Source organism: Vulpes vulpes, chromosome 8 (assembly GCF_048418805.1).
Source record: "Vulpes vulpes isolate BD-2025 chromosome 8, VulVul3, whole genome shotgun sequence".
In the NCBI taxonomy this organism is placed as follows: domain Eukaryota; kingdom Metazoa; phylum Chordata; class Mammalia; order Carnivora; family Canidae; genus Vulpes; species Vulpes vulpes.
In genome coordinates, this window is record NC_132787.1 from 65,714,850 (window position 1) to 65,729,957 (window position 15,108).

At 35.7% G+C, this 15,108-nt stretch overlaps 1 protein-coding gene across 5 annotated transcripts in view; it reads right to left on the reverse strand.

Annotated features, from left to right (window-relative positions):
* LRRTM4 (leucine rich repeat transmembrane neuronal 4) overlaps window positions 1-15,108 on the reverse strand; it is a 713,524-nt gene that overhangs the window by 648,741 nt on the left and 49,675 nt on the right. The window lies entirely within an intron of this gene.

Consider the following 15,108-nt stretch of genomic DNA (forward strand, 5'->3'; position numbering starts at 1 on the left):
GTCCTAATTGTATATTACACTATTGAGCCCTGTAAAACAGTGATCAATCTTATCTGATAACTGCTTTTACCCCTGAATTCTATTTTTCTTGATATTAATATTCCTATGTATAGTAATATTATTTTTGGCATTTCTTTGTCTTGTCGATATTTCTTTATCTTTTTGTTTTTGATCTTTCTGTGGAATTTTGGTTTTGGCATATATAACTCTTGCAAGTCATACTATTGGATTTTCTTCTTATATATTCTTTCAACCATTCACACTCATACTTTCATTATAGCCTTTCATTTAGACTTATATGATTTTACTTACCATCTATTTTTCCTTTCTTCCTTTCCTTCCTTCCTTTTCATGGCTTCTTCCTATCTTCTCCCATACTAACCAAATTTTCTCAACATTTCTACTTTCCAGAGTAATTTACCCTCTGGTTCACCTAGTTAGCATTTGCTCATCTTTCAGCTCAGTTTCTTTAAATACTCCACATAACAGATATCTTCCTCTATTAGCTCTTCCCATAGCACTTCATACCCCCCCCCTTTTTTTAAAAGATTTATTTATTTGAGAGAGAGAGAGAGAGAGAGAGGGAATATGTGTGTGCACACGCAGTGGGAGGGAAGAGCAGTGGGGGTGTTGAGGATAAACTTAAGCAGATTCCTTGATGGACACAAGCCTACATGGGACTTGATCTTATAACCCTGAGATCATTACCTGAGTCGAAACTGAGAGCATGATGCTTACTTGATTCTGCCACTCAGGTTCCCCAACACTTCACACTCTTTTTAAAAAGCTCTATCAGGGTCGCCTGGGTGGCTCAGTCAGTTAAGCATTGGACTCCTGGTTTTGGCTCAGGTCATGATCTCATGGGTCCTGGGATCAAACCCAGACTAGGGATTCATGCTCAGCATGGAAACTGCTTGAAAGATTCTCTCCCTCTCTCCCTCCCCCAACTCATGCACTCTCTCTCTCTCAAATACATAAATAAATAAACCTTAAAAAAAAAGTTCTATCATAGTTTATAGTTACGTATTTGTGTGACTATAAGAGGAGACTGGGAATTGTCCTTGGTCAATTTTTCTAAAACGTCTATGAAAGCATGAATTTATAAAAGAATTAAACTTAAGACCTATAAGTGTAGTCTCATTTATCTTCTGAGAAGTCCGTATTTTTTTATTTTTTAAAAAGCAGAATAAGAATTTATATCCACTAGCCAGGGAATCTGAAGACAGAATTTACTTCTTTATTACTTTTTCCCAATCACTTAGAGTTGTCTTGCCCACACTTAATTCTATATAGTAATTGCCTTCAGTGATTTTCTCTTACCACAATTCTGAAATCATTCAAGTTAATTTTCATAGAATAAACAGCTTTCAGAGTTTATCTAACATTTCATTAAATTGCACCAAGACAAAACAAGCACAGCATAGAAACAAGTTTGGGAACAAACACGACAGACTCTGGTTAAAAATAAATTCCAACTGGTTGTAGCAGAAATTCCTGGTGTGTACTGAAAAGAAGATAACTGCAACTATTCAGAATGCTATGGTCACCATCAGTTAATGTCACAGAGAAGAGACTTCTGTTTTTGTTTTTTAGTCTTGCTGATTACTTACATTCAGAAAGGTTAGGAGAGCTAGATCAGTAATTGAGTCAAGTCAGGAAGGACATTTGTTTTACAGCGTAATGTATTGCCAGCACCTACATTAGTGTCAGACACATAGATGATGCTTCATAATATTTGTTGAGTGAATGACAAGTTTTCTTTTTTATCCTGAAAGCTCCATGAATTTTTTTAATGTTTTAAAATTTTAGGTAATCCCGAACAAAGAAACCACAGAGAATATCATATCTTATTTTCAAAAGATTGCTATTAGTATTTGAACTTTTCTATACACATATATTTTCTCTTACGAGTAATTCTCATGTTAATTTTTTAAAGTATCTCAATGTCTATTTCAGATTTAAAATATGAGGAAATAGAACTCAAGGTATGACGTCAGCCGATTTTCTTATGTATTCAAATTTTTAGTCTAATGCCCCACCTGAAATGTGACTGGCCCTAGGTGACACTGCTTGCATTGCAGACTTCTCTAAAAGGGGCTTTATTCCAACACATCACATATGTCCAGCTTGAAGGTAAAGTGCATATACCTCTCATTCCCCCGGTCACTTCCACACTCTTTTTCTCCCTGCCTCTTAGTTCCCAGGTATCTTATACCCCAATACTCTTTCTACCATCTCACATTAGCCAGCCACACACATCACAATTTTTTTAAAGATTTTATTTATTTATTTGACAGAGAGAGAGAGAGAGAGAGAGAGAGAACACAAGCAGGGAGAGTAACAGAGGGAGAAGGAGAAGCAGGCTCTCCTCTGAGCAGGGAGCCCGATGAGGTGCTCGATCCCAGGACCCCAGGATCATGACCTGAACCGAAGGGAGACACTTAACTGACTGAGCCACCCAGGCACCCCATAATACTTTTTATCAGAAATTACATTTACAATAAATTCTCTGTGACAAACAGCCACTGTAAAATGTCACCTTCCACTACTCCAGGACACTTACACTCATGGCCTCACTCCAATATTACTTTTTCTGCAATCCACTGATTTTTTAATAAATTTTTCTTATCCATTACTTCTTGTCACCTCATTTCTCTCCTTACCTAATATATTGTACACACTCTTCAACTAGTAGACACTACATGCAAAATGTGTCAATCCCTGTACTTCTCCGTCTTGAAGTTTTTTGTCAAAATATCAAAACAAGTGATACTAATATTCAATAAGCTGAACACTGCTACAGAAAATCATGAATCCCTACTTACTGAATTCACTTTATGTTTGTGCTCACAAATTTTAAGTGGGCACTTGGTTAATCCAGAAAATCATAGTGCACTCTATTACTTACTATTCACTGGGCCACCCTAAAACTTCTCTGTATTCTCCAATATTTTCCTCCAAATCATTCTCTCAACTACTGATATTGCCTGATACTTCAGAGAGAAATGGTTAAAATAAGAAACAATTTTATTTTCCCCTTATTAAATAAAATAGAAAATATGTATGTACTTCCTTCCACAAATGTTCTGCATTTTCAGACTAAAGCAAGCTAACCATCCATGTTCATTCAATAAGGTTAATTTGTCCCTTTGTAATCTAGCTTCTATTCTTTTTTACTCACCCTTTGACTTCATTCCTGAAATTATTCCCCAATCTCCTTCTATCCTTTTATTCCATCCACCCACAAACATGCACTGTAATCTATATCAAATAAACACCTCCCTTACCTTATGTCCTACATCTGCAACAGCCTCTTTTTTCTGGCTTCCTACAGTAAAGCTTATACCCCTTCACTCTTGGAAAGGTTCTGATCAAGGTCCTCAGTGACTTCCACCTCTCAAATCCATGGTATATAACCTGACTTTATCTTACTCTCCTTTTACAGTATCTATCACAGCTACTTAAACTTTCCTACTAAAAACTACTTCAGAGGCACCAGGCTGGTGCATTCTGTTAAGTGTCAGACTCTTGGTTTCATCCCAGGTCGAGATCTCAGGGTGGTGGGACCCAGCCTCACGTTGGGATCTGTGTTCAGCAAGGAGTTACTTAAGGATTCTCTCTCCCTCTCCCCTACATCCCCACCACCACTCTCTTGCTCACTCTTTCTCTAAAAGAAAATAAATCTTAAAAAATAAACAAACAAACAAACAAATAAATAAATAAATACTTCCTTCTCGAATTTTTCAGAACACCATCCTTTATTTCCTTTCACCATTCCCCAAACCCACTCTTCTTTGCTGACTCTTGGTTCTCTGAAAAACTCTAATGCTTGCCCCACACCTGGGGTATTTTGGCAAGATTTCTTCGCTATTCTTTCCTTAATGATTTTATTTTTGTCCAGTGGTTTTTAAATACTATCTATATGCTAATTAATTTTAAAATTATATCCTCAACTCAGATCATTCCCCGGAGTTGGATATTGAAATATCCCACTGTCTACTGCTATCTTAAACCTAAAGCCATATAAGTACACTTTATTCCGCATCTCTCACCACAAAAATCTGCTTCTCCTTCAGGTTCATTTTATCTCAGTAAGTGAAGTTGGTTAGGCCAAAATCCATTTCTTGATTTTTTTTCTTTCTCCAGTTACCCCCATATCTCAATGCATAATCTAAAAACTCTTCACATTCTGCTGTATGTCCGCACATAATCCATCTCTCTATCCACAACTCTAATCTAATCACTTTCACTTCTCAGCTGGACTACATACTGCAAGAGCTTCCACAGCAACCGCCCTGCTTTGGTTCATTTTCTATATGGAACCCAGAATAATGTTTTAACATGTAAATCATACATCTTACCCCTTCTTTTAAAAACACTTAAAAAGCTTTCCATTTCCCTTAAAAAATATCCTAATGCTGCATCACGTACTACAAGACCTAATGTGTTCTTCCTATTGTCCATTTCCTAATGCTCCCTATCACCTCTCATCTTTCTTCTCTTCCATCAGTGCACTGAAGCCATTCAAGCTGTTTTTGTCTTTCCACAAAGCCTGTTTCATTCCTGAATTAATGTCTTGACCTTTTTGGTTCCTCTATCTAGAACAGTCTCCCCAAATATCATCAACTGGCACCTTCTTCTCTTCATCATGCCTCAGCTCAAAGGTCACTTTGTAAGGGATGCCTTCCTGGATCACCTGCATTCCTGACAGTTTTATTTCAGAGTTAAGTCTGGCTGCAGGGCATACATGGGTTTAGAGTAAGGAAGTCAGGATAGAAACAGAGAGCCCAACTGAATGACAGTTAAAGTTATCCAGGTGAGAGAAATACCAAATCTGTTTCGTAAGTAGCATTGGTTTGATCCTTAGATTAACTCCCTTTTTAATACTTAGTCCTTGCACATGTCCAATATATTTTTCCACCCCCACAGAGTACAGATAGTCAATAATTCTCTTCCAGATTTGAGATTTGAGATGGGATCTATCAGAGATTATGTTGATCTCTGTTCAAATATTTCCTGACCAAAGGAATAAAGGTGGGAGGCGGGGTGGGTTAGACTTGCTCTTCTTTCATTTACCAGCAAGGAGTAGCAAGGGAGCTATAGCCAGAAAGAACAGACATAGTGCTTCACCTTTCTGCCAAATCATTGTTGGTTTTTTGTTTTTGTTTTTTTGTTTTTGTATTTTTCAGAGCAGCAGGCATTAGCTGGGTCAGTGGCACTCTTTAGAGCTGGCACCACTCCCTTCATTTGGAGCCAGCTGCAGTACTATCCTGCTTTATTTAAAAAGCCATACATGCCAAATGTAACCTAGGAGGCAGCACCTCTGCAGGGTTGTCCCATGGAATTGACTAATTATTTGGTAGAAATCTGGGGAATAATGAGATCAATTTGTACTTCCCATCAACTGCCCAAAGGCTACCCTTGGCTCCAGCTTCTGCTGGTGAAAAAAAAAAAAAAGAATGTTAGTGGGATTCCATGGTGCAGCTCCCACCCTTTATATCCAGGTAGGCTTTTCCATCCTTGCAGAAACTCACCAAATGGCCAGTGACTGGACTGTCTGTCCTATTATGATGGTTGTTGCTATAATTTATTTTATAGAAATTCCTCAATATTTTCCACATTTGAGTGGCTTCCTACATTTCAATGTTGATGAAATTTTTTGCTTTTATTGCATTCTTTTGTCATTTCAGTGGAAATTCAAAACTGAGGCAAGTTTAAATGTATGAGCTCTGAATGCTGTCTCAAATATATATTGAAATGACCAGTAAAAATTGCAATACTGTATCTACTGGTTTATGACACCATGCACTTTGGTTCCTTTTCTACTCTGATATTACATCATCTATGCGGATTTTTTTAAGTTTATAATTAAACTATATAGAAGTTCTTTATTTTTAAAAATTTTGGGGCAGCCCGGATGGCTCAGCAGTTTAGCGCCACCTTCAGCCCAGGGCCTGATCCTGGAGACCCGGGATCAAGTCCCACATAGGCCTCCCTCCATGGAGCCTGCTTCTCCCTCTGCCTGTGTCTCTGTCTCTGTCTCTGTCTCTCTCTCTCTGTGTGTGTCTCTCATGAATGAATAAATAAAATCTAAAAAAAAAAAAACCAAATCTGAATTACATGACAACCTGTTATTTATATTTCTTCAAAAAGTTCAGCTATTTCTTTCTTATTTAAAATAGCAATAAGTAACTAGAATGATAGATTCTCCATTCTATAAAATACCTGAAGGAACTATTATTTCTCAAAAAATTTGACTTCATCTTCACCTTATTTCTGGGAGAGGCATGCTGAGTTTTTACTCTACTTTTGTTACATCACTATGAAGCTATGGATCATTTCAAGGGAATAAATAAAAGTGAAGTATAATTGATCCTTTGGATAATATAAAATAGGTTATTATTTCATATGTTCCTAAAACTTGGCATATTAAAGTTAGAGTTGTTTTTTTTCTATGTTTAAATAAATAGATATACTTACACAGCTGTTAGGAGTGGAGATCCTCCCATGAAACACGTTTTAAAAGCCCTTCTCAATAAAATACAAATTCAGATTGTTTTAAAAGGTACAAGTCAGCCCTTGATTATAGCCCCTACATAGTTCCCTCTATAAAGTAATTCAGTAAAATATTATCCCCTTGCAAAACATCATATAAAAGCATCCATGGTATTTATAAAAATAGCTATTATTAAATATATATACTGTCCTGCTTAGCTAAGGCATCAGTGAATAGATTTCAATAAAATAGATTTCAGTAAAATAAAAGACAGAGACATGAATTATTTTTCCATGACACATTTAAAAAGCTTTATACTCTTAGTGTATAAACTTGTCTTGGTTAAAAAAAAAAAAGTTTACTGCCAAACTCTGTGGCTCTTGAATAATCATTTATGCTATGGAATCTCAGGTGCTCATGAACTAATCTTGCCTTTTAGTGATGGGTTTCTGCCTTGTGTCATGATTAGATATATAATTCTTCTTATTACAATGACTATCTCATAGAGTCCCAATCCATCTTACAATCATGATGAAAAATGATAATACTGAAATTACATTTCTCTTCCCAATTGAGTGAACTAATTGAAAGAATTCCATTCTGCATTTTCCATGGATACACAGAATACAAGAAAACATAAGGAAAACTGACTGAATACCTAAATATCCGTATAGCTGCTAAACAACATACAAACCTTTTAAATGCATTTATATACTGACTTCCTGATACTTTCTCTCCTCATAATCAGGCTAACTTAGACTTCTGTTTATAGCAGAGGCAAGTTTTATTTTCTTTCTTTTACAAAAATATATTATTAACCAAATTTAATCCTGTGTAGGAGAAGCAGAGTGACTGCTGCACTATGACTGTACACCACCTTTGATAGCAGTATGATTTTGGCTAAGTTACTTAACTACTTTGAGCTTTCTGTTATAAGAGAAAAGCCATTACAGCTGCTCATCTGAAGATGATGATGACAAATCTCTTTTGTATGTCCATTTGTACCAGGCAAGAAAAAAATTTCCCCACGTGGTTTATTCTTGAGGTCATTTGATTAAGTCCTGACAACAATAAAAAGTAAATTTAAAATGATGATTTATAGAGTTCATTGACCAAAATAATTATTCACACGTAATAAGATAATTAATCATGGAAGAACTTTCCTTTTGAAATGATGTAGACACTAGCTCAGATGTAGGATAGTTGGGAAGGCAAAAATATTTTAAGTGGTTGGAGAATGACTTGGTGGTTACATAATGCATTTTGCATTTAAAGAAATTGGTTCTCTATACCTGAGTTGAGAGCATCAGGAAAGAGCACCACTATAAAAGCCCCCAGGAATGTAGCTCCTTTGACTCCACTCTAGTTGGGGCAGTAATTTCCAATAAAGCAACTGCATTCTAGTAATCCTTGTGACACTGGGAATTGCGGCCCATTTTCCCTATCCTCTACCAAGCCTGACATTTTGTAAAGTAACGTTTGCCCCATTGAATATCACAAATGGAATATAAGCTAAGTTTTAAAGAATTTGAGGGATCCCTGGGTGGCGCAGTAGTTTAGCGCCTGCCTTTGGCCCAGGGCGCGATACTGGAGACCCGAGATCGAATCCCACGTTGGGCTCCTGGTGCATGGGGACTGTTTCTCCCTCTGCTTGCCTCTATGCCTCTCTCTCTCTCTCTGTGTGTGACTATCATAAATTTAAAAAAAAATCAAAGAATTTGAAAATTACAAAATAATTGAGAAGAAAAATTCTTCAACCTGGAGTGAATCATTTTTTAATCAGTCCTTTGGCATACTTCAAACTTTCCTCTTTTGTAAAACATCAACGTATTTTCACATACTTACACACTTATAGACACCAGGGTTGTATAGGCTCATTTTGAATTTATTTCTTACTTAAAATGTATACTTACTTCATAAAACATGAAAACACATAAAAATAAATTATAAGTTGCCTAGAGGTAACCACTGTTACCATGGATTTTGTTTTCTGATTATTGTACATATCCTCAAATGCAGAGAAATTTATTCAGACTCAATACTTGCCAGCAAGCTGCACTTGTTTTTGGATTTCCTTGGCTCTGCTCATTTGAGTGCTGATTAAATATATTTTCAGATGTAACTGAATGTGCATACCCTCCTTACCATAGTGGAATTAAGAACTTCTGAGGCCATATGGTCTGAAAATGTCAAAATATCCTATTCCCTATTTCTAATTATCTCTATGCAATGAAAAATAAGTATAGAACAAAATGCAGAACCATCCTAAAGAATATCATTTTAGTAAAGAGTACCACTTTTATGATTATTTTGAAATAATAAATATCAATTTTTAAAAACACATGCACATTATTCTTTCTCTGGCGATCTAATGAACTTCTTCCCAGTTAATCCAATTCATTGTGAGAATCTGGGAGCATTACAACCTTTGCACTCACCGTTCCCTGCTCTGTGGCTGATTCTGGTCTCTTATCCTGGAAGTACTGAATTATACTGAGGAACCAGTAGAATGATTTTTCAGTCAATTGCCTCAAATGGCTCACTGAACTGCTGTTTCTTTCACTGGTGATTTGTTTTGTTTATTTGCTTTTAGTAAAAACTTACTGTTTATTTTTATCTTTCTGTAATAACCCTTAAACATTTAAACAAAATGGGATCTTGAATTCACTTCTCTCTGAGAACAAACAGAGCATCCTTTCTCTTTTTCCCCTAGTTAACTACTCACTTAACCAGTATCTCAACTGACACTTTGAGAAGCGTGATTTAAAAGCCCTACATACTCTGTTCCTACAATATCCCATGCATACCTCTACCAAAGCACTTATTATGCCTTACTGTTAAGGTCAGTTTGCTTGCTATCTTGCTTATGGTACTGTAAAAGTCATGATACTCTGGAGTATCCCCCATTGCATCCCCAGTATAAAGCAGAATATTTGACAGTGAGAAGTCGTTATCAAAACAAAATCAAATCTCTGAAAGCAATGACTATTGTTGCAAAAGGAAAGTAATCAGCCAAGCATCTGGAAAATCTTCTTTCACCCAGGAATTTTTGTGGTGTAGCATTCTTTGGTGGTATAGATTTGAGTAAGCTCAGTGGAGAACAGTAGCAAGGGTTATTTAGAGTCCGGCCTCCTCCGCACACTTCCTGACCCAGACCTACCCTCACTCCTGACTACTGCCAATCAGCTAATAAAACGCCTGCCCTGACATAAGGAAACCTTACATGGAAATGTTTTAGCATATAAAAATGCACTAACAGCTCACCAGGAAAAAAATAAAAAAATAAAAACAGGTGTCAGGAAGATCCACCAACATTTTTTTCTTTGATATTCATGCTGCTGCTAGGTTCACAGATGATGCAACACTCACAAGCAAAAGTTTTTAAATGGAAACAAAGCAGATCACTTGCATCCAGCCTAATTAGCAATCAGCATAAGGAAAAATAAAATCACAAATTGTCTACCTGTGCAGAAATCATTACACATATGACTTTTAAGATTTTGAGACTAGGACAACACTTCTTATTTTAAGAGACTGTCTCTGCACATGCATGCATGCGTGCGAGTGTGCTGGGGTTGAGAAGCAAGGGGAACCTGATTCAACAGAGGATTATCTAGGCAAAAATGATGAAAATCCCAAAGAAGAAATGAGTAGAGAAATAAATAATAACAATTATTTTTATTGTTAATGCTGGATTTAATTATTATTTGATTATATAATCTTAGTAAAATGCAACAAACCGCTGTTTTCTTCTAGGGCAAGATATTTTCATGAATAACCTGTACATTGCAAATCTCAAATATGCATGAATACAACTACACTCTTTAATCAATAAATCAAACTCTTTCACATGTTCATAATTATTAAATTGATATTAGTTTTAGATACCTATTTTGCAATGCAATACTGGAAAATGTTTATACTTTCTAAGTACATATTTATGACTGTAATTATCCTCTAAGAAAACTCACAAGAGAATAGTAACTATATTTTGTATGAATGAAAGGTCACTATATATTTTCCAGTTCTGACATGAGTCTAAGATAATATTTCTCTCATTTATAGGCCTTGTTACCATCCTCCTAGTCCCATCTATTTTTAGAAGTGGAATAATGAATAATGAAGTAAATGTACACATTTTATCATAGCTGCATTCCAGCACCATCTCCGGTGATGTATTTTATAGTAATAATGTAGCCAGTGATTATACATCTTCTCTGTAAACCACATGATTGGTTGGTTGTTCTTCAGTACACAAGGATAGGAGATGTTACCACTGCACCATTTTAATTATTTTCTGAGTGAATTGATGAATTCAGAGTTACACAATAAATGTTGTAGGTAAATAGGAATGTTTCTTAGGGAAGATGGGATTTGAACTGGGCTTGACAGATCATATAATGGTAGAGATGGATTCTTGATTGAAAGCACATAGATCTGGTATGTCTAATGCCTGTAGTAAGATTAGGAAAATATCATAAAGACTCATATCTGCCAAAGTAACATAACCCTGGGAAGTAAGTTTAAGATAACAGTGCAATCATTTCCATAGAGTTTTAAATAAACAAGAGCTCATAATTGGTCTAATAGAACTATAATGTGAACCATATATATATATATATATATATATATATATATTTAAGTTTTCTAGTAGCCTCAATAAAATTCTTAAAAAATAAAATTAATTTAATAATACATATTATCTAACCCAACATATCAAACATATCATCATTTCAGCCTGTAATCAAATACAAAAATTATTAGTGGGCTATTACACTTTTGTTATTTTTTTACTGATTCTTCAAGTTCCAGTGTGTATTTTGCATTTTTAGTGCATCTCAACTTGAGTTATACACATTTCAAGGGCTCAAGAGTCATTTGTATTGAACAAGGCAGCTCTCAGGTATGAACTGGTCTTAGGCACTTTCGTTCTTCAGAACCCTTATTGGTAGGACCTGATATCAAGGTACTATGTTAATTATCCTTTCTTTAGGGTGATTGCTTCTCAAAAGATGGCCAATGGACCACCTGCATCAGATGATTATTAAAATAGTCATCTATCAAGATTTATTAAATTAGAACCTCTGGGTTGAGCAATAAGAATCAGCATTTTTAAACAACCTAACCAAGTATGTCTTATGTAGATTAATATCCGAAAAAAACACTTTTAAAAAATACCTTCCTGGTAAACAAATGAGGGAAGAGGAATACTATATGAAACCATTAATATTTAAGATCCAAACCAATTCTAACCATCTTTACCTTGAAAGGAAACATGGCAGAGAGAATAAAATGATAAAATACATAACTGTCATATTCTCAGAGTTCAAATTCTTAATTTTTCATCATAGCATTTATCACCGCCCCACACTGTAATATAGCTTGGTGACTGCCTTTCTGCCACCACTAGTATATAATCTTCACAGTGTTTCAGACTGATGTATAGTATTAAAATAGTACATAGCAAAACAGTAGCTGTCCAACAGATATTTCATCAATTATGAATGAATGAATGAATGAATGAATAAATGAATGAAACTTTACTTCCTTTAACCAGTTACTGAACTACATGAACTAAAAGTCTATCCACCCAGAAATGGGAGGTAGTAAGTATCTTGAAGAATCATATGAAATGAAAAATGATTATATGCATAAGGTCTTCATTTAATGTATGTTTTCTCCACTGTTTGTCTATTTTTCCTGTGAGGGGGGGGGAGTGTATTTTAAAAGCAGATATTTGGAGAGATCATTTTCAGTCCATAAGGAGTTGCTCTAAATAGTTGTTGTTCTGTCTTGTGACCATAGTGGGAGACAAGGGAAATTCTCTATTATTTTATCATAGAAGGAGGCACCTAAGATTCTCTCACCCCCAACCCCAAACCTGGTTCAACCCAATGATAATAAGTAGAAAATACATTTGCTTCTGCCAAATATTTAACCTACTAGTTGTCCCAGAAAGCTTTTTTTTTTTAGGAATGCAACTGTACCAATGTTATGATTTCTGTTTGGATTTATTATTCTTAGCAAAATTTCTCTAGTTTTCACAGATATTGTGTTCCTGCTCTCTACCCTGATTAGACTAGTATTATAGAACAATATATACGGGCAGCTGCTATCTATGGTAATGATAAAAACAGCAGGCTTCTCAAATGCAATATAGACTATTTTCCCTTTGTGCCTCTATTTTGCTTAGTGATTATGATCCATTCACAGAACATAAAACTTGTCTAACTCAGGCCCTAAGCAACCATGACTCTTTTTATTTAAGGAGGAGATCTTTGTTTTAGAGAAAAACAACAAGACTTTAACTATGGGATACATTTCTTAGAAACAAAAGAATTAAATTCAGATCAGCTCTCCACAGAGTTTCAATTCTGAACAAAGCTTATCAGAAAGGGGCATGTGGGGACAGTAAAGGCTTGTGAATTTAATTGGATGGAAGTGAAAAGAACCTTGCTTCTGCAGAATTCTGATTTTTAAAAGACCCCAAATTAATTACTTCAGAGGAGTCGGAATTAAATTGGTCTTAGTTATCACTGAGCAGAAAAAAAAGATAATAATGAGAATATCTGGCAGATAAAGTATTTTGAGTTTTATAACCTCAAAGGTGAGGTTAATGGTCTGGGAGAGATGCGTTAATGTGAGGAAGTGAAGGCTGCTGATAGAATGCTCTAGATTCATGAACAAAACAATCCAATCCATCAGCTATTTCAGGTTGCAAAGCATCTCCCCACTTTATGTAATTATTAACAGTTAAATGATAATATCATGCTTCTTAATTACTGTTTCTCTTTGTCAATAATCAACAAAATCAGATCTGTAAGACACCAACACTACTAAGTTCCTTTTCCAATCTTTCATTTCTGGAATAATCTGTCTTCAATAAAATATTTGATGCTGTGATAAAAGCTTCCAAACTATAGCAACTTTCACTTTCTGTGTGTTAATTTATTATCCTAACAAAACTAAGCATCACATTTTGCACCATAACATTTTTTTATATAAAACAAGGCTGTTTTACTTTTGTCATTCTGGGTTTTTTTTGTTGGGTTTGGCTGGGAGGGGATAAGGAGAAGAAATGGGGTTTGTGGGGCTAAAAGATGTATATTTTTTTTCTCAAAGATTTTATTTGAGAAATAAATAGTGAGGGGGAGGGGCAGAGGGAGTAGCAAACTCCCTGCTGAGCAGGGAGCCTGAAGCAAGGATCCCTCCCAGGATCCTAGGATCTTGACCTGACCCAAAGGCATTAGCTTAACCGACTGAGCCACCCAGGCACCCTGGTGAAAATGTATCTTGCAGACAGCTCTCAGTTCTGAGCTTTTCTCAGGATCTGGTGGTCAGCCCAGTAAGTTTCCTTACTTGTGTATCCTCAATTTGGAATGGCATCCTGACACATAATAGCAAGACTTCACCCTTTACACAGACAGTTCTAGCATGATCTCTCCATCTTATGTGCACCCAAGAAAGACAAAAGCCATGCTCCTGTTCCACCTGGGACTGCACTAAAGCCACCTAGTCGTTTTACATATTCCTATAAGGAGTCTGGATGCCTGGATAAAAATAAAAATCCACTTCAGATGGCCCAAGAATGTATACACAGTCATTTTCACGTTCACGACTGCATGGGTATATGTGTAGGCTTGTGCACTTGCACTCTTAACCACCAACATACAGAGGGGAATCCTTTGAACATATTCTAAGAATGATACATGTCAAAGAAATTAGGCCCAAGCACAATAATTTGATTATTTGTTATTCAGAGATTGAGTATATAAATAATGTAACAATGATTTTAGACAAAGCTTAAATTTACATTTTAGGAGTGCCTGGATGGCTCACAGTTGGTTAAGCATCTGCATTCTGCTCAGGTCATGCCCAGCATCTGGGTTCCCAGTGGCATGGGGAGACTGCTTCTTCCTCTCCCGCTGCTCCTTCCCCTGCCTGTACATTCTCCCCCCACCCTCAAATAAAGAAAGAAAACCTATAAAAATATCAAAAATGAATTTTTGATATTTATACTGAAAACCACACATTTTTAATAAAAAAAGTAATAAAGTGATTTTAAGTTTGGATAGTAGGGAAAATGACAAGGCCTTCAGAAAAGAAACACATTTTGTGTGCTATAAAATCAATGGGTGCCAACGATGAAAAAATATTTTGAATAAATGTCAGAGGTTACTTATTGATTTGTCTTTTCTCTCCCACTACTGTTTACTTTTGAGTTGCAATCAGGGGCACTTAAATAGTACTCGATGTCAGCCAAGCAATAAAAAAGTAATATCATATGGTTTCTGTTTATTATTTATTTTTGTGTTTTGCTTTTATTTAATTAGCTTTTCCCTTTTTTTCTTCAACATGTCTATGATACTCTAAATATTCACCATGGAATATCTTGTAAGTGGCTCTACTATTTGTGTTATATCCCTCCTCTGTTTCGTCTCGAGAGAATAAAACCCAAAGTTCAGAAAGCGTCAAGGGAAAAGATTTTCACAAAACCACACTAATTAGCTACACATTTGGCTATCACTGACTCTTTCAATTCTTTTATTTCTGTCCTCATCTGACCAATATTTAACTCTTACTATGAGTACAGTACTATGTTATGTTCTTGG